This window comes from Dermacentor albipictus, chromosome 1 (genome assembly GCF_038994185.2).
Source record: "Dermacentor albipictus isolate Rhodes 1998 colony chromosome 1, USDA_Dalb.pri_finalv2, whole genome shotgun sequence".
In the NCBI taxonomy this organism is placed as follows: Eukaryota; Metazoa; Arthropoda; class Arachnida; order Ixodida; family Ixodidae; genus Dermacentor; species Dermacentor albipictus.
Genome location: NC_091821.1, coordinates 319,303,925 through 319,323,484, shown reverse-complemented (window position 1 = coordinate 319,323,484; position 19,560 = coordinate 319,303,925). Strand labels below are relative to the sequence as shown.

At 47.6% G+C, this 19,560-nt stretch overlaps 1 pseudogene; it reads left to right on the top strand.

Annotated features, from left to right (window-relative positions):
* The first annotated feature begins 5,731 nt into the window (after positions 1-5,731).
* On the top strand, positions 5,732-7,252 carry LOC135903533 (legumain pseudogene; annotated as a pseudogene).
* The last annotated feature ends 12,308 nt before the right edge of the window (positions 7,253-19,560 follow it).

Sequence of the window (19,560 nt, the reverse complement as noted above, 5' to 3'; positions counted from 1 at the left end):
CATTTACACTTTTACGCTCCCTCACCCACCCCCTTCTATAAAAGTAGTCGTTACATGCCGCCCCTTACCAAGCGTCGCCGACGATACAGCCGGCAGAACATAAACGGGAAATTTTTGCCGTTCCGCGGTATATAGCGTGAATAGTTTGCGTGGTGGGCAGCGAACGCTCTCTCCCGTTCGTAATCGCACTACTGCACGGCTCTTCGCGTTGGCGCCGCATTTGGTCTCCGAGCTGCTGAAGACAAGAGAACCCCACCGTGGCGGGCTCGCAACCAGCTCGGAGGCGTGTTCCGCCAGCGACATTAACGTTGAGTAATGGGCAAGGATGGTGAGAGGCGTCGCTTTGGCCGCCAGTACTGCCGAGCGTGCTGCAGAAAGGGGCCGCTTTTTCTTGTTAGCGATTGAGAGATGAGGAACAAGATGCCGGGGGTGTGTTTCTTGAACATAAAGCAGCCCAGCACGTTGTCTAGCGACGCCCAAAGCGGCCGCTTCAACTCTAACGACTCTCGAAAACTGCAGCCAGTTTCGATTATCTACATTACAGCTTCCCTTTTTTTTTTTTAGGACGCCTGCACTTGCTCCTGATTCGCCTGACTCTTGGTGTTTTGTTTTTTTTTTCTTCTCACCAGCTATAGCTCCTACTTCTGGCCCTTCTGGTGATCCATGGCTATATACAGCGCTCTGGGACATTGAAACAATCCTCGTAACGGCGCAGTAAGCTGGTCTGCGATGGCAAACTGCAGACAACAGCGCTGGCTTCGAGCCTGCGTGGTGTCGCTGTTGCTAGAGTTACTCAACCCTATAGCTGCTTCATGTATAGCTGCCATTTCGTATCGATCGCAGGCGAGTCCGCGGTAAAATTAAACGCACCATCTTTCTAGCAGAGAGCTTGTTAGCAGCTGATGACAGACGTGGCGCGTTAGCTGTGCCTTTATCTTCTTTTTCTTTTCTTGTTTATTCTGCCCGTCTCACTTTCGTAATTCATCATAGTTTGCTTTCTACGCGGAAGCGTGAGGCGCTGATTTAAATGGCGGCAGAATGGGATCGCAGCGCGTAAGGCAGTACTGTGATGTGGACAGGGCAAAAAGCAGGCTGAGGGACAGGCAATCGGCAACTACGGCATCGATTTTAAGAACACTAAAAGAGAGATGTTGGTAGAATTCGTGGAAACAAATAGGCTCCGAATAATGAATCTCTTCATCAGTAAGCGCACTAATTTGATCTGGAAAAATCCTAATGGAAAACAAGAAAGGAAATATTTATAGATGTCAGACTCTCTGCCGATCCCAGCATAGTGCAGGATGTATAGAAGTGTCAGGTAGGGTAAGTGCAGTGACCATAGGTTAATGAGGTCTAGGATTTCTCTAAATTTGAATAGAGGAAGAGTAAAAGTCATGAACAAACAGGTCAGCCTAGACGCAGTAAGGGCAAAAGCTGACAAATCGAGGCTGGTGCTCGCAAATAAATGTGCAGCTTTAGAACAGGAATGAGAAGATAAAGCTAGAGGCAATGAATGAAACACTTACTAGGCTAATTCCAGAAGCAGCAATTGAGTTGGGAGGTAAGGCATCAAGGCAACCAGCATTTAAGCTCTCCCAAATAAAAAGTGACCTAATAAAGTAAGAGCAAAGCATGAAAGTATTAACTCAAGAGATCAGATAGAATTCCCTGAACTGTCAGAACTGATCAACAAGAAGAAAATCACCCGCCGGGGTTGCTCAGTGGCTGTGGTGTTGGGCTGCTGAGTACGAGGTCGCGGGATCGAATCCCGGCCACGGCGGCCGCATTTCGATGGGGGTGAAATGCGAAAACACCCGTGTACTTAGATTTAGGTGCACGTTAAAGAACCCCAGGTGGTCGAAATTTCCGGAGTCCTCCACTACGGCGTGCCTCATAATCAGAGAGTGGTTTTGGCACGTAAAACACCAGAATTTTTTTAAGAAGAAAATCAGGGATATTCGAAATCATAACGCGGGAAATATTGAAGAAGCAGTAAAAGATGGCCGCAGCATGAAATCAGTGAGAAGAAAACGTGCCATAGGACAGCACATAAAGTACGCAATGAAAGATAAGCAGGGTAATGTCATAAGCATTTTCAATGATACAGTAAAAGCAGCAGTATAATTATGTACTAATGTACTTATGTAAGAGCAGCCACGCTACCTTCATTCGAAGTAGTGATGAACACGATACGATACCTTCTATAATTAGCGATGAAGATGAGCGGGCCATGCAAGGCATGACCCGGAGAATAGCGGCAAGAGAAGATGGAATAACCATCAACTAAATAAAAGCTGGAGGAGATATCATGCCTGAAAAGTTCGCTGCCCTTTATACGCAAAGCCTCACGACTTGTACCAGAAAGCTGCAAGAATGCCAACATTATACTAATCCACACGAATAAAGACGTTAAAGAATTGAAAATTATAGGCCCAATAGCTCACTTCCGTTATTGTATAAAATATTCTCCAAAATGATTTCCAACAGAATAATGGCAACACTTCAGTCAAACAAGAAAACAGGCTGGCTTCAGGAAGGGATACTGTACAATGGACATCATGCACGTAATCAACGAGGTAATCGAGGAATAATCCGAGTACAATTAAAATCTCTATGTGGTTTTCATAGATAATGAAAATGCATTTCATTCAGTAGATATACCAGCAGTCATAGAGGCTTTGCGTAATCAAAGAGTACAGGAAACATACGTGAATATCTTGGAAACTGTCTCCAAAGATTCCACAGTTACCTTGATTCTCCGCAAGAAAAGTAGAAAGTTACCTATAAAGAAAGGGTTCAGGAAAGGAGACAATCTCTCCAGTATTATTCACTGCATGCTAGAAAGAAGTATTCAAGCTATTAAACTAGGAAGGTTTAGGAGTGAGGGTCAACCGCAAATTTCTCAACAACCTTCGGTTAATTTGTAGATGACATCGTCCTGTTCAGCAACACTGGGGACGAGTTGCAGCAAATGATTGAGGTATTATTATTATTATCATTATTATTATTGTTGTCTCGCGATATAACGTCGATTTGTTTGTTTGTTTGTTTGTTTGTTTGTTTGCTTGCTTGCTTGCTTGCTTGCTTGCTTGTTTGTTTGTTTGTTTGTTTGTTTGTTTGTTTGTTTGTTTGTTTGTGTTTACATACTGCAGTACAGTTGGGGCTATTGCAGCATTGTGGATAACGTTACATATTATTTGTAGACAAGAAATCAATGAATGGCAATGAACGAACATCTCCAGGAAAAGTATTCAAATTTCCAATGATGATGATGACAGAGAGATTGTAAGAGTGGGTCTGAAGATTCATATGCAGAAAACAAAGATAATGATCAATAGCCTAACAAGCCAACAAGAGTTCAAGATCGCCAGTTAACCTCTGTGCAGAAGTCTGTGCAGAAGTACGTTTACCTGGGTCAATTACTCACAGGCGACCCTGATCATGAGAAGGGAATTTACAGAAGAATAAAAATAAGTTGGAGTGCATACGGCAGACATTGTCAGATCCTGAATGGAAGCTTACCATAATTATTGAAAAGAAAGGTGTACAATCAGTGCACTCTACCGGTGCTAACATGTGGAGCGGCAACTTGTAGACTGACAAAGAAGCTCCAGAACAAGTTAAGGGCTGCGCAAAGAGCGATGGAACGAAGAATGCAACCCATTAGGGACCGGTTTCTTTATTTTCTTGCTATATTATTCTACTTATTCCTGCCTTTGCGAGGGGCTCCCACAAAACGACTGACAGCTGCTGCCACTTGGTATCCATAAAGGGAACTCTAATCTATCAAACGGCACGTCAAAGGCGATTTTGGTGCCGTTTTGTTAATCTTAATAAATTGAAATCCACTGTGCAAACTAACGTGACCATATGGTCACGCTGGGCTTTAATGGGATTTATTAAGAGATAGGAAGAGAGCGGTCTGAATCTGAGAGCAAACTGGGAAAACCAATGTTCTAGTTGACATTAAGAGGGGGAAATGGAGCTGGACAGGCCATTTAATGGGTAGGGTAGATAACCAGCGGACCATAAGAGTTAGAGAATGGGTGCCAAGGGAAGGGAAGTGCAGTCACAGACGGTAGAAAACTAGCTGGGCGTGATGAAATTAGGAAACTTGCAGGTGCAAGTTAGAATCAGCTAGCGCAAGAAAGGGGTAATTGGCGATCGCAGGGAGATAGATGCCTTAGTCCTGCAGTAAACATAAATATATGATGATGATGACGTTGATGTAGACAGCGAAGCGGAGGCGATGTAAGCGGCAGGTTTTAATTTTATCCTCGATCAATGAGTTTGAAGGATCACCCGCCGTGGTTGCTCAGTTGCTATGGTGTTAGGCTACTGAGCACGAGGTCGCGGGATCGAATCCCGGCCACGGCGGCCGCATTTCGATTGGGGCGAAATGCGAAAACACCCGTGTACTTAGATTTAGGTGCACGTTAAAGAACCCCAGGTGGTCGAAATTTCCGGAGTCCTCCACTACGGCGTGCCTCATAATCAGAAAGTGGTTTTGGCACGTAAAACCCCATAATTTAAGTTTGAAGGATCAAAAGCTGTCCTACGCACATAAAACGTGACTTTGAGGTTGTTACGAACGATGCAGTGCAGTAAGTAAACGTTTAGTTCCGTTTATGCATTCGTTCTTTGTTTATGTGATGTTTCTTAGGCTCAAAAAAGTTGCAGCGTGGCCCTATAATTAGCTCCCTTGTGGGCGGCCTGGTGAGCGGTTCTTTAATCGTTAGAGTGTAACATGGACCCTTCGCTAAACTTCTTCCCTAAGCACCAGATAGGACAGGCCTTAGACACATTCTTTCATCGTCTGCGTCTCGAAGTTGTGTACACCTCGCCCCCCCCCCCCTCCCCTATTCCCCGTTTTCTGTGCCGTATACGGAAAAGACCATCTTCAGACAGCGTATATAGTGGCACCCCGGAAGCTGCTGTAGAAAATATCCTCATATGCTCATGTTTTTCAAGGGTCGTACGTTGAGTCTGCATTACACATGATTTGCATAGATTTACAACCTGATATCAAGTTATTTGTGTATTTATAGGGTGCGTGCACGTAGAGTGTTTCCTTCGCGGTAAGCAGTAGTGAAAACTTTTGTTTCTTTTTCTTACATTTACGTTGTTATCTCGTGTAGTGTGTATTTCTGTGCGTGTTCAGCTAAAATTTCGGAAGACCAAGTTCTTCAGTAGTCAAACTTGCCATACTGCCGCAGTTTTTAAGCAAAACAATGATAGTATCAATGTTAGCGCATTAACTGTAAGAACTAGTATTACATTAAAGGCAACTAAAAGCAAGGCGTGTGTGGGGCGCAAGGAGAGACAGAAAGAAAACACGTCGCCGCTAGGGCCAACTAATCAGATTTCATGTTTTGTTCTATACTGGTTCTGTGATTCAGTACCACACACAATAAAAGATCGCATGAGTGGGCGAGTGGCATTCACTTTGTGCTGCCGAAAAGAGTGCAATCATCCAAAACACCTGCGCGTATCTAAGCCGTCTGAGACTGAAGATATAGAGGAGGTTAACTGAGACAAGGAATGTTTGTGCACGCCTCGGGTTTGTTGTTTCCAGAGAAGTCTGCAGTTAAAACGAACACGCATGACACGCGCGAAATCGCACATCTGCGGCGCCATTCCTAGGGTGACAGCGGTGTCAGCTTCAGCCTATAGGAACACCCTCCTCTATCTCGCCGGCGCCGTCAACACCGTCACTTGATACACGCTCGAGCAGATTGTGGACAGCAAGAAGGGTGCAAGCGAAAGGAGCAAGACTGCATGCACTTTCCGACTCCAGCGCGCGCCCACGATAGGCCACTCAAGCGTTGGAGAACCTAACACGATCATGGTGCAGTCACCATCTGTCATTTTTGCTTGCATTACCTGCATTTGTGCGCTGCGGTGTATGGGTCAAGCATACCAAGGCGAAGCTCCCACTGGAAATCACCACAATGAAGGTAGCGTCAAGCTGTGGGCGCTTTTGGTGGCCGGTTCCAGTGGTTACTACAATTACAGGCACCAGGCCGATGTGTGCCACGCTTACCACCTGCTGCGAAACCATGGCATCCCAGACAACCGTATCGTGGTGATGATGTATGACGACATAGCCTACGCCGAGGAAAACCCGACGCCTGGCGTCGTCGTGAATCACATCAACGGTTCCAACCTGTATCCGGGAATGGTGAAGGACTACACAGGCGATTTGGTTACCCCGGCTAACTTTCTAGACGTTCTACAGGGCCGGAGACCACGCGGCGGAGGCACGGGAAAGGTGATTGCTAGCGGGCCACAAGACCACATATTCGTATACTTCACTGATCACGGCGCTCCGGGCTTGATCGCGTTCCCAAACGACGTCTTATACGCTAAGAACCTGAGTGAAGCCATCAGGTCGATGCACAATAAGGGTCAGTTTGGCAGTATGGTGATCTACGTCGAAGCATGTGAATCGGGCTCCATGTTTGCCGACGGCATGCTTGCGAACAACGTCAGCGTCTATGCCACGACAGCGGCCAACCCTGACGAGTCTTCGTACGCCTGCTATTGGGACCCAATCCGTGAAACATACCTGGGAGACGTATACAGCGTAAAATGGATGGAAGACTCGGACAGAGAAAACTTGAGGAAGGAGACCTTGATAGGTCAGTTCAATATTGTCAGGAGGGAGACGAACACAAGCCATGTAGAGGAGTACGGAGATCTTCGCATTGGCGCCATGACTGTTAGCCAATTTCAAGGTGGAAAAATGGCAGAGCCTGTCGTTTTACCGATCGTGCCATTGGATGCGGTTGACAGTCGCGACGTACCAGTAGCCATTCTGAGAAGGAAGATAGAAGCAGCTACTGATCAACGTTCAAAGCAAGCCCTTGAGAGTAAGTTGGAGAACATTTTGGCTAATAGGTCCTTTGTTAAAGAAAAGGTGCGTGAGATCGCCCACCTGCTTACCTACGGAAACGCAGAACAAGCGAATCACTTGCTTACTGCAAAGAAAAGCATATCAGACTTTCAGTGCTACGAGAAAGCGGTCGATAGTTTCCGCAGAAAGTGCTTCGATCTTCCCGCCAGTCCATACGCACTGGGCCAACTGCGGGTTCTTGTGAACGCATGCGATGCATATGAAGCCAGTGACATTAAGGCAGCCATCAGCGCCGTGTGCAGGTTTCCCGCAGTGAAAGGTATTGTGTAAGCAGGTTGCGCATCTGCCATTTGAAGACACTGAAAAAATAAGAAAATAAACATTTCAGCTTGTATGCGTCCGTGTCACTTGTTAGTGAAAATGAGGATGTCTGCTTTGTTTTTGTTGATGCATCTGGTGAATGTGTGTGCTTGTGCAGTCACTGTTTGGTCGAAGGATATGTCGGCTCAATGCTGCACCACAAGAACACATATTCTAGACATGGATATACCACTATATCATTTCCAATGAAGGCATGCCACTGGTTGTGACAGCCATGAGGACTAGCACATAAATACATGACACTCTGAAAGAAAATGTACCAATATGCTTACATGCATGTTAAACACAAATTTGCATTAAACGTGCCTTAAACACTAATCCTTGACTATGACAGGTTTTCTATTACTTTCGCAGCGAAAATTTAATGAGTAAAACAAATATCAGAAGACAGCAAGTGTGTTTTACAGCGAAGCTGTTGAGGGCTTGTTTCCCCACTATTGTGTCTGCGTGTACAAAAAAATCCCAAGGATAGTGCAAACAATGCCGACCCGTGGCGGAGGTGACGCAGGCATTAAGCGCTTACCTACGTGTGCTGACCCGAAGATTGTGCAATGCCGGGCTGACCCGCGACGGAGGTGAAGCAAGCGTTAAGCCCTCCTCATGCGTGGGCCGATCGCGGGGATAGTGCAATACCGGGCCGACCCGTGGTGGAGGTGAAGCAGGCGTTAAGCAGTTCGCCATTGAGGGGCTCACATACATAGCCTCGCTGTTCATTTTTACTGACTGAGTGGAAGGGCACTGACTTTTTCAACACAATTATTTTTTCAATGTCAAGAACATTGAACAATCCAGAAGAGCCAAAAATTCGCAGCTTACACCACCAGCAGGAAAAATCTAAGTAATAGCGTTTTGCTCTATCACCTGCAGTTTAGACTGATATCTACTCAAAAAAAATTATGCAGATCCCACGTACTGTGGGAATCGATGTAAGCGAAGCATTCCGTGCTGTATGCTTTGACTGACGATAATTAGCGGTGATGTTGACGGCTAAAGCTTAATTTCTTCAACGCTTAGTCTAATACGAGATTGGTGAGTTGATGTTAAACGTTACATTGCGGGCACCACTGCTGTTTGCACAGTACACGGAACACACAGGGAGAGGTGCTTGCTTGAGGCGTTCTTGTGCCCGACATTTGATAGCCTCTGAGAGGTTTGAGCATAGTCTTTGCCTCACATGACACATCGCATTGTGTCAGAAGTATTAAACTCGAATTGAGTTACGGGGCTGGACGTAGTGTCGGATTCCGGATTAAATTTGACACCGTGATGTCCTTTAACGTGTCTCAAAAGTTAGGTGCACGTGCGTTTTCTATTTCACACCCATCTAAATGCGGCTGCCGCGGTTGGAACTAAATCCACTGCCTCTAGCAATGCCATAGCCGCAAAGCTACCGCGGCGGGCACAAAAATGTTGATTTGACGGTCGACAGCTTCCGTAGTGTCGCCTGGACCCTGCAGTGCGCTTTAATTAATGCAGCTCTGCCTCTGCACGCCCTGCGTAGTTTGTCCGCTTGAAATATTTGCATGGTGTTTACTTTTCAGAAATAGCAGCAACGTACCGTACCGTACCCGCAAGCGCCCTCGTATAGTAGCAGGGTTTGCCTGACTTCTCACGTCACCTCCCCCTTCCTCCCTTGTATGGAAACTGCCTCTTCCCCTCCCTCCTCACTACAGTTCTATCTGCGTCCCCTCTGGACTCGCATCTTAGTAGAAAGGGAATCGCTGCAGTTTCTGCGATGCTTCTGAGGAAAGTCACCGATAATTACAGCTGTCAACAGGCTAATGTGGCGACGGCCAGGGAGCTCCAGAGGGCAATGTGCACATACGACGCTGTGGAGGGAAAACGAGTTTCTAGCGTTGCCTTTCCTCTCGCTCCTGTCATGTATGCACACGCTGTGAACTCCCCCCGACGCGGTATCTTCCAGCTCCTGAATTTGCTTCAGGAGCTTGGAAGACACAAAAGCATTGCCTTCAAGATCTGTCGTTTGGGGCTGTTACTTCGAGGGGGCCGTAGGGGGGAGTATGATTCGGACAGTGCTTATACATATTACCACCTCCAAAAGTTGCCAATTTGTCAAGCACGATTTTCGGTCACCAGGAGCCTCTAAAAGTAGACAATTTGGCGAGAAATCGCCAAACCTGCAAACTGCTGCACGCGCGCTTGGTTGTCACATGGCTGCGACGGAGGGTGACAACGTCACTACTGGCGCCGCTAATAGCGCGCACCTCTCTTTCTTTTCTTTTATTTTTTCCCTCGCATGCGCATGCAGTTGCGCCGGAGGAGTTTTCGGCGTAAAAGCGACGGACGAACGGTCGGCTAGCCACATGCAGCTTCGCTGTAAAATAATCAAAAATATGCATGATGTTCTTTTTTTATATAGTAAATCTAACTTTATCGAGGGCACCGAAAGCACTTTAGCCAATGCCACTGTGCTAGACATATTCTGGGCTTGCGGTAGAGTCAATAAAGGAAATAATGCGCGCACTTGAACTTCGCATACGTCGCTTCATAATAAACCAAGATGCAACGTGTACATTGTACCAGAACTAAAGGGCCAAATGCAATGCACATAGCTCGTATTCTGTGAGAAGCCGCGAATGAAGCCCGTAAATTATGCGATTTTCTTTCGTGTTGCTGGCTGCTTACTGTACAGCGGATGTCGACATGACTTTTAGCTGCGGTGGAGCGATATTTTTTTTTTCATTCTGAACATCACAAGCTGAAGGCTGGGCACCTACAACATGCGTACGCAAAATCATGCCGCATTCTCCAAAGCATGCATAAAAACTAACGCTATTTGGTTTGACAGGAAACTATTTTTAAGGGCAATCGTTTTTTCTTCAAGCCATTCACTGCCGGTGTTCCAGAATTTCCGAGACATAACCCTACCGAACTGTCGAGCTTATAGGGACGCGAGTACTAATTAAGGAATGAAAAAAGTGGTTCAGAGATTTGCAGGCGTGATTATGCGTTCGCGACTGGTAGGCGATTCGCAAAAAGAAAAAGAAATGCTTTCCGGCATTAGCCTCGAAGTAGTTATTGTGACCTGAAGGAGTTTTTTGTTTTCTTACTGGCGAAAATAATTCTATGAGATAAAGAAACACTCCGCGCATTTCTATTTAATTACATCGTCCCATGAAAACGACGGACGTATGGAGCAGTTTTTCTTGTATATATGTCGAAAACGTTAGTGATCTTCTGAGTAACCTCATAAGATAATACATGCCTTGCACCTTTAAAAAATGCTTGTAGAAAAAAAAATTATTTTTGCCGCACAGAGAGGCACTTAAACATACAAAGAGCAAAACGTATCATGCTTCCATGGCTTCTCAAGTGCTATACACATAAGTTATGAATGAAAACGTGGCACATAATTATTAAACCGAACGCTGAGTCACAGGCACAACATTATGAAGGATATCTGGCTTAAAATAGTGTGAACGCGAAAAAAGAAAACACTGTACCATGACGCAAAATGTTCGAAAAAAAAATCTATGTTTTACACGCGTTGAATGTGCAGTTCTGCACCGTGATGAATTTAACACTTGCAAAAATTATAAAGATCTTCGTGTTACTTTGCCTACAAGTATTTGGAGAAGTACAGCACTTGCCTCGCAAAAAATGGCGTGTTTCAAATGTGCAAAGTCTTTTTTTCCGATGTTGAGGAGCCATTGTTCTTACCACACGACGTCTCGTTTACCTCCGGGGATTGCAAACAATGCTAGTCCTTTTTTCCTGACTGCTGCTGCATTGAAAAGTGCAGCAACCAGGCATTCTTCCGGCAAACGAAGCTCACCTAACTTGCAATACTTGCAAAACGCACGTGCGCCGTAGCAGCACGATCCCCATGTTGCCCACGAATAGCGACCGGAAGGAAGTAAAAAATAGCTAAAACAAGTTTCATGACGTCCCCTTGACGACAGGGTCAGCTGATAGGGCGGTTTCGCGTGCCGCAGCCAGTCAGCACGCAGCAAGCGCCTGCGCGGCGACAGCGAGTAGAAAAAACAGGAGGAAAGCGGCGCGGGTGAGGGTGTGGTGGCGAAGATGTAAGAGTGGCGCTACTTTCCAGAATAGCGGTGTTTTAGCAGCAGCGGGCGCATGGCGCCATCTCGTAGTCTCGTCCGGCACTCTGGTTTCCTCCTTAACCTTACGCCATACTCTCCTCCTCTACTTTCCGCCTAGTGCCTTCACTGTAGCCTCCTCCTCCACTTTCCTCCTCGCGCTCTCTTCTTTCATCGCCCGCTGCGCTCCGCGTTCGCTTTGATCTGTCGCTCTGCTCGTTCGCTCGGTTACGCCGACGAACGAAGACGAGACACGCCGACGCTGAACGGAGGAACGGGTGCCTAAGAGCTGCGCTCTAAGAAACCAAGCGGGTAGTAACAGTGGCGTAGCCAGAAATTTTGTTCGGGGGGGGCTGCGCCACTGGCCCCATGTGTGTGTGTGTGTGTGTGTGTGTGTGTGTGTGTGTGTGTGTATACAAATATATATATATATATATATATATATGGCGGGCCAGTGGCGTAGCCAGAAATTTTGTTGTTGCATTTAAAAGAAAAAGTTTAATTCTAGTGACTACTGGTTTCAAATTTTTTTATTTAGGTGGTCAATTATTTATTAAAAATTGGCCAAATCGAAAATTTTCAGAAAACGAAACTATCAAGTTTAAAACTCCGTGACTCAACAATGAAAAATGATATCACAATTCTGTGAATTGCATCTAATAGTACATCTACAGCGGACAAAATGGATATGTTACACATGAATCTCAAAAAAAAATTTAGTATTGTGGAAATACGGCTTGTGCAGAACCCTTGTACACAACGTAACCAATTCACGTAAGATACAAATTGACATAGCAAACTTGTCCGCTTTGACTGTTATAATAGATGCCGTTTACAGAACCACAATGTCTGTAATTCATGCATAGCTATTAGTTTGTAAACGTCATGCTTCTATATTTTCAAACTTTCGAATTTTTCAAAATATTTTAAACAACATTCAGGCCCTAAATCGAAGTTGTGTTTCCAACAGAACTAGGATTTAACTTTCTCTCTCAAATGCAACGAATTTTAATAAAAGCGATTAGCAGGATTATCTAAGAAAAGGGTTTCTGCGTTTTACAAGTATTTGAATAGGCCGCGTCGGATTGGGCCCGAGCTAAAGCTTCCTCTTAAACAATTTGTCAAGGGATCAAATCCATGAATAATAACTGCATTGTCATTGCCAAAGATGCTGCAAACGAATTCTTGAACGCTACGCGCAGACAAAACAATAAAATATGTATTTTTTCATAAAAGAATATACTCGTATGTGCCAAAAATATTGCCCAAAATAACTGATATCAATGCTTCCATATTTTTGTCTATTTAAGTAAAGAAAATATCACACGAACTTTAGAAATATATCAGTTCGAAACCAGGAAAGCAGTGCATGCCACTGATATGAAAAATTAAAAGGCAACGAACTGAACAAGTTGAGGACAAATGTGTTAATGAAACTTTGTCATTCAAGAACCGTGCTTACATTCTTGTATATATGCAATGGCCAGTGAAAAATCTCAATGACGCTGTAATTTGTTTTAATGTATTACGCAGAAGCAGCTGTCACCGGTCGTGTATTGTAATTGCACCGAAATCAGTCGCAATAGAGGGCACGTATAAAAAGCAGGAATTCTGCAAGATATACGAGGGCAAGTCAAATGAATGTGAGCCAACAATGGGGCACTTCTTTTAAAAGTAGTCTTCATGAGAATTTAGACATTTGTCCCATTGACTAACGAGTCGCGTGATTCCCGTCTTATAAAACTCCTTGGGTTGCTGCTTCAAAAAGTCTGTATCTGGTTCCCTTGAGCTGTTTTTTCGGTTGCCTCAAAATGTAGAAGTCGCAAGGTGACAGGTCTGAGCTGTATGGCGGATGCTGCAGCGTTTCTCACTTGAACTTTGCCAGTTTTGTATTAACCTCATAAGCGACGTGGGGACAGGCATTGTCGTGGAACAAGATGACCCCATTCGTCAATTTTCCACGTTGTTCGTTCTTGATTGCGACACACTGCCGTTCTGGCGTTTCACAATATCGGAAACAATTGATAGCCTCTCAAGATTTAGCAAATTCTATCAGTAATGGACCCTGACGACCGAAAGAAAAGTCAACAACACCTTTCCAGCGGAAATGATGGCCTTTGCGTTCTTTGGGCGTGGTAAATTCGAATGTTTCCACTGTAAGCTTTGCCGTCGTGTTTCAGGCTCGTAGTAGTGGCACCAAAATTCGTCCCCGATAACAATTGCAAACTTGAAGTCGTCATCCTCATTGTGATACCCGATCAGATGAGTCAAGGCAGCGCGAAACTTCTCCGTCTTCTCGCTATGATCTTGGGGATCCATAGCGCACCAAAGAGCCGATAACCGAGAAGCTCATGAATTAAGGCGTGAACCGAACCGTGACTGATGTTCAGACGGTCTGCCAGTTCATCGATGCTTATCCTCCGTTCTTGTTTCATCAGCTCATGAACCTTTGAAATTGTGTGGGGGGTGATTGTACGATGGTTTTGGCCCGGTCTTGGAATGTCTTTACAACGTCCTTTAAACCGTTTGCTCCAAGGCTTTACAGTTGTCAATGAAATGCCGTGTTCAACGTAAACGGCAGCCATACGGCGATTAATTTCTGTTTCGGAAACACCTTTAGCTGTCAAAAACTTCGCGACACCGAGCTGTTCAACTTTTGAAGTGTCCATTATGTGACGCAACCATATTCAACCCAGTGTATGAGAGCATTAAAGAACATTTATCTTCACACCTGCGTGTCACTTCTGTAAATGAGACATGCCGTTCTCCTACGCGCATGCCTCGCAGATAATGAACCGAATCATTATTGCGCGGTTAGGGTAGGCGCACTTTCATTTGACTCGCCCTCGTACATTAGAAATGCAAAGATACAATGGTATATACAAATGTGAAAATACGGCTTGATAAAGGACAAAAAAGTGTCACTGGAAACATAGTTCACTGCATGTATACACAAAACATCGCAACAAGATATTTAAGTATACGTAAAAGTCTCCAATGAGTCTATGTATGTAAGAAAAAGTAACTGTATGTAATGCGTCAAACAAGGCAAATAAACATGTTGCACAATCATAGATTCACAGAATCCTAGATTCCGCCCCCATTCCATCGACTCCCCCCGATGTATTGCGCGCGACGGAAGGCGGCGCGCTTGCTCCCCGCTTTTCTCCTTTGCGCACACAAGACTGAGCCACCATCGTCGGCTCACCCATTCCACCTCCCCCCCTACGCTTTCACTCGCACATACAGCATGCAGCGCGTGGTCACGATTTTATCACCCTTGGACGTTATACGAAACATGAGGGCGACGGCGACGGCAGGAACGCGCCTGGAGAGTCCATATAATTGCTTTCGCAATAATACAATAAACGTATCCGGCAACTCAAGCGTCCCGTCGCCCATTACTTTCCGCAAAAGAAGTATCAAAATCGAACTTTCACCATGCGACAATTCGTTGCGCCGCAACAATGAATTTTTTTTCTGTGGGGCGGAGGCACCGAAATGCAAAAAAAAAACGCATAGGAAAGTATGTTGGCCAGAATCGAATGCCTACATCGGGCACCTAATGGGGCTACATAATTAATACCGAAGAAAACATGAGACGATTGGCCCACTGAGAACCACACGCATATTGCTCAGTATCCTACGCCGGCGAAACAAGACTTTCCGGAAAGGTTCCGCTCAAGGAACGCGGTGCAATCCTTCGAGTCCCCACAGTGATGGCGGCGAGCGACCTTTTTTTTTCTCGTCTGCTAGCCAGAAAACTTCCAAAACTCTGTCAGGTGAAAATCCACTCGGCCAGAGCAAACCGAACGCCCACCGAAGTGCACCGCGCGGTGGTCGGGGCCATACGAGAAAAACATATGCGCTCTGGCTCGCTCTGGCAGCCCGTGGGTAGGGTAGCAAGAACAAAAAAATTGAAAAGGCTCAATGTGTTCTCGGCGAATAAAAGTCAAAGTAGAAAAAATAAATAGGAACGTAGTTACTTTGGCTGGCTTTAGTGTCTTGACATGGTTGTTCTGGCGTAGGTTATAAAAGTGTTGATATTTTTTTATGCGACATGACGGCACAAATGAACCACCCCAACGCATCGTCTCATTGGACCTCGCTGCGTGCTTTGTCAACTCGTCTGCTTGTGTGTTGATTTGGCTTGTCTCGTTGTATGTTCCGATGTAAAACTTTAGAAGAGTCAATGGACCTTTGGCGTCAAATATTTATAACATTAAACCCACAAAGTTCCGCAATTGAAAATTTAAAGCACAACTTTGGAAATGTCAATGCACGTTTCACATCAAGAGCTTATGAGATTTATACCCATAAAGTTTCGCAATTGATATCCATGCGCTCCATAGATTCCGTGGCCTCAGTGAGATGCCGCGGCGAGCCCGCTCACCATCAAAGCGCCCTTGAAACATTGTGCTCGGATGGGACTGGTTGGCGTTATGTGACTGCCGGTGTATGGGCGTTGCGACGAAATCCAGCCCGAGTTCGCAATCTTCGCGGTTAAATGTCTTTTCGAGCGCCAAAAAGACATTCTAGACAAAATCCAGAGTGATTTCCGGCGCCGGGGGTCGCTTTGGTCGGCGGTGCATGGACAGCACGAAAAAATTTCGGGGGGGGCTGAAGCCCCATAAGCCCCCCCCCCTGGCTACGCCCCTGGGTAGTAAGTAAACGTCCGCCGCTTCCCCGAGCGGAGACAGCCCTCGATGATAATGATGGCGATTTATCGGAATACCCTTTGCAACGGGCAGTGACTGGCCTGCTTGAGTTAATCAAGTATGCTGTACAGGCTTTTCATTCTAGCGTTTACAATACATCTCTTTAACCTCGCTTTGTTCCTCAAAAATTTTATACCTACGTTGTACCATTACCTATGCCTGTAACGGGCCCGGTCGTATCGCTTCCCTGCTTTTCCTCCACCAATATTCTAAACGCACCTTGCTTATCTCGACTGTTGACCGGTTGATGACATCCACTTTAAAACGAAGCGCTTTTGGAAGGTGTACGTTACCTACGGGTTTCGCTGAGTCAATACCTTAGCATTTCATTAGGATGTACTGAGTGGTCTCCCGAATTTTGCTGCAGCAGAAACACGCCTCATACTGTCGTAAATATTTGCTCCGATATGCTTTTGTCCTTAGGCAACCAGATCGAACATCAACCAGCAAGGCATTGCCGTTTGTGTTACTGTACAGATTTTCCCTTCTAATTTTTTTCTTGCCATTCTTGCAAATCTCCATGGTCTGTTTTGTATCCATTATTTGCATCCAATTTACTCTGTTTCTCCCACTTTCTTTTTGATTAATTCTGGGTGTCTATTTACACTTTCTATCACCCTGTACTTGGTTGCCAACTTTCTTGACCGGATTTCTTGACCTTGATCTACGGATAGTCTACCCGCTGACGTGGTTCCCCGCTACAAAGGAGCTGCTTGTCCACACCACTCGGGTTCGCAAGGCAGTATCTCACCTTCTTGCCCAGGGGACACAGCTATACACCCAGGTGGGCCCTGTGACTCTATGACGCCGCTGCCACACCACACCTGCGTTACGCCCTTCCACTGGTTGCACCTTCCACTGGGCGTCTCGAAGAGACGCTCCCCAACCACTTCCCTCCAGCAGACGCTAGACTTTCTCCTCCACGAGAGGCACGGGGACCACCTCCACATTTTTGCCGACGGCTCGGTGGTACTATAGACACAGGCTCATCAATGGCAGCCTGCAAGCACCCGCTCTGCAGATGAGCAAGCTGTGTCTCCTCCCGGTACACGGGAGCTCAACAGCATCGGAGGTAGCAGGCTTCCACCTTGCCGTCAACCTACTCGCGGAAGAGATGCCAGCAACCCCGCCGCCATCTTCTGCGACTCCAAGGCGGGTGTTCTCAGCCTGCAGATGCCCGATAGGCCCAGCCTGGGGATCGCCCTACTCTCGACCAGACCCGCCTTGGTTGCTCAGTGGCTATGGTGTGAGGCTACTGAGCACAAGGTCGCGGGATCGAATCCCAGCCACGGCGGCCGCATTTCGATGGGGCCGAAATGCGAAAACACCCATGCACTTAGATTTAGGTGCACGTTAAAGAACCCCAGGTGGTCGAAATTTCCGGAGTCCTCCACTACGGCGAACCTCATACTCAGAAAGTGGTTTTGGCACGTAAAACCTCATAATTTTTTACTCTCGACCAGGCTAGCGGCCCTCCTAGAGGCGGGCTGCTCGTTGTCCTTGCGCTGGCTTCCAGCCCACGTGGGGATCACAGGCAACGAGGAGGGCGATGCCCTTGCAAGGAGTGTCCACCACTCCGCGGTCTTTCTCAGCTTTGCAGTGACAGCTGCAGACTTTACACGGCACAGGCTGCGACGACATCTACCGGTTTGCCACCCGGACAAGCGGATGTACCTGGGCCGCCCTCCGCGGCCACTGCCGCAGCGTGGCCTTGCTCGCAGGAATACTTCGCTCTTGCTGCGCTCGAGTGTCGGCTGCTGCTGGGCAGGGGCATATCGCTACCGGCTTGGGCTCGCCGCTTCACCGGCCTACGGCTCCTGTGGGGAGCCTAAACACTCTGTGAAGAAGATTGTGAAAAATACGCGTCTCGCTGTACAGCCGCATCGCCAACGGGCGGCTCGGCTCTGCGCGCGCTGCTGGTTGCTGGCGTCTTCTAGAGCGCAGCTCTTTGGCGTCCGTTCCTGGGTTTCGCGTCGTCGTCGGCGTTGTCGTCGGCCTCGTAACCAGCTCCGCCCCCCTTTCATCCCCCCAGCGCTAGCAGCGACCGACTGATACCGCTGGATGCCGCTGACGCCGCTAGAGAGTCAAGATAACGTGACTGCATAGAACACCGTCGCCGCCACGCAGAAAGAGGAGGAAAGGGTCCCCCCCCCCCCTGTTCTTGTGTGGCGGATAGGGTGCTCTTCAGTTGCCGACGCGCCGGTTATTTCACGTAGGCCCCGGCACGTCGACGAATACGTGACCACCTTCCCACGGCTAGACCTGGTTCTTAGCGCTGCGGAAGCGAGGGTATCATATTGTTTGTGTCGGCATCGGCGGCGTTGTCCCTGAAACCAACTCCGCAGCTGGGGTTGACTCACTATCGGCGTCAGCGGCATCAGTCAGTCGCTGCTATCTCTTCCCTCCTCCCTTTATCGTGTTGTCCGCTTGCTGCGCGCGCTTTTGCCCCCATCGTTTGCCGCTGGGTGTACACGCCGCCCCCCTCCCCCCTCTTCCTGCGAGTCTCCGGTTGTCAAAGCGCCGGCTCGAACTTAATTCCTTTCTTCGCTCCTCCTCCAATGCAACCCCTGTGCGGTGGCAATCAGAGAGCCAGATCGGTGGCGGCGGATCTGTATATGTGCACCGCCCGAGCCGAAATTGCCGCTGCCGTTCGCCCTGTGCGGTGGCAATCAGAGAGCCAGATCGGTGGCGGCGGATCTGTATATGTGCACCGCCCGAGCCGAAATTGCCGCTGCCGTTCGCCACTGCGAAATTATCTGCCAGTTCTTTCTGAGCCATGAGCGTGACGACCGATGGAAGTCCTCCGTCTGCTGCTGCTGCTGCTGCTGCTGCTAAACGAGCTGCCAGAGCAGAGGCCCAGCGCCGTCGCCGTCAGAATCCAGAGGTGCGTGCCGCCGAAGCAGAAGCTTACCGTCGCCGCCGTCGAGATGATCCAGGAGTACGCGTCGCCGAAGCAGAGGCTAAGCGCCGCCGCCGAGAAGACCCTGCCGTTCGCGCCGCCGAAGCGGAGGCTCATCGCCGCCGTCGAGAGCAACCAGCAGTAAGCGAGGCTGAAGCAGAAGCTCATCGCCGCCGCCGAGAAGACCCTGCAGTTCGCGCCGCCGAAGCGGAGGCTCATCGCCGCCGTCGAGAGCAACCAGCAGTAAGCGAGGCTGAAGCAGAAGCTCATCGCCGTCGCAGAGAAGACTCTACCGTTCGCGCGGCCGAGGCCGAGGCCAAACGCAAACAAAGGCTCGCATTTGCTGCGCTCAAATTTCGCATTAGGAAGTAACGTAATCGTCGGTAATTTTTTTTTTTTTTTGGACGGTGCCTCGCCGTTCCCGGTCGCTGTGCCCTTTGCATAAGGAGCCGCTAATAAATCTCTTCTCAACTGGGACACCTGCTCCTGGCCTGCCCGGCGTACCTCGAACATTCGTGCGTGCATGCGGGTGGCCTAGCGCCAGAGAAAATAGTGTCCTTTCTTTTAACCAGGCTGGTGCAGACGAGTGTACTGGGGGTAGAGGCTACGACGTCGCATGCAGTATTTGACTGACTGAACTGTGGC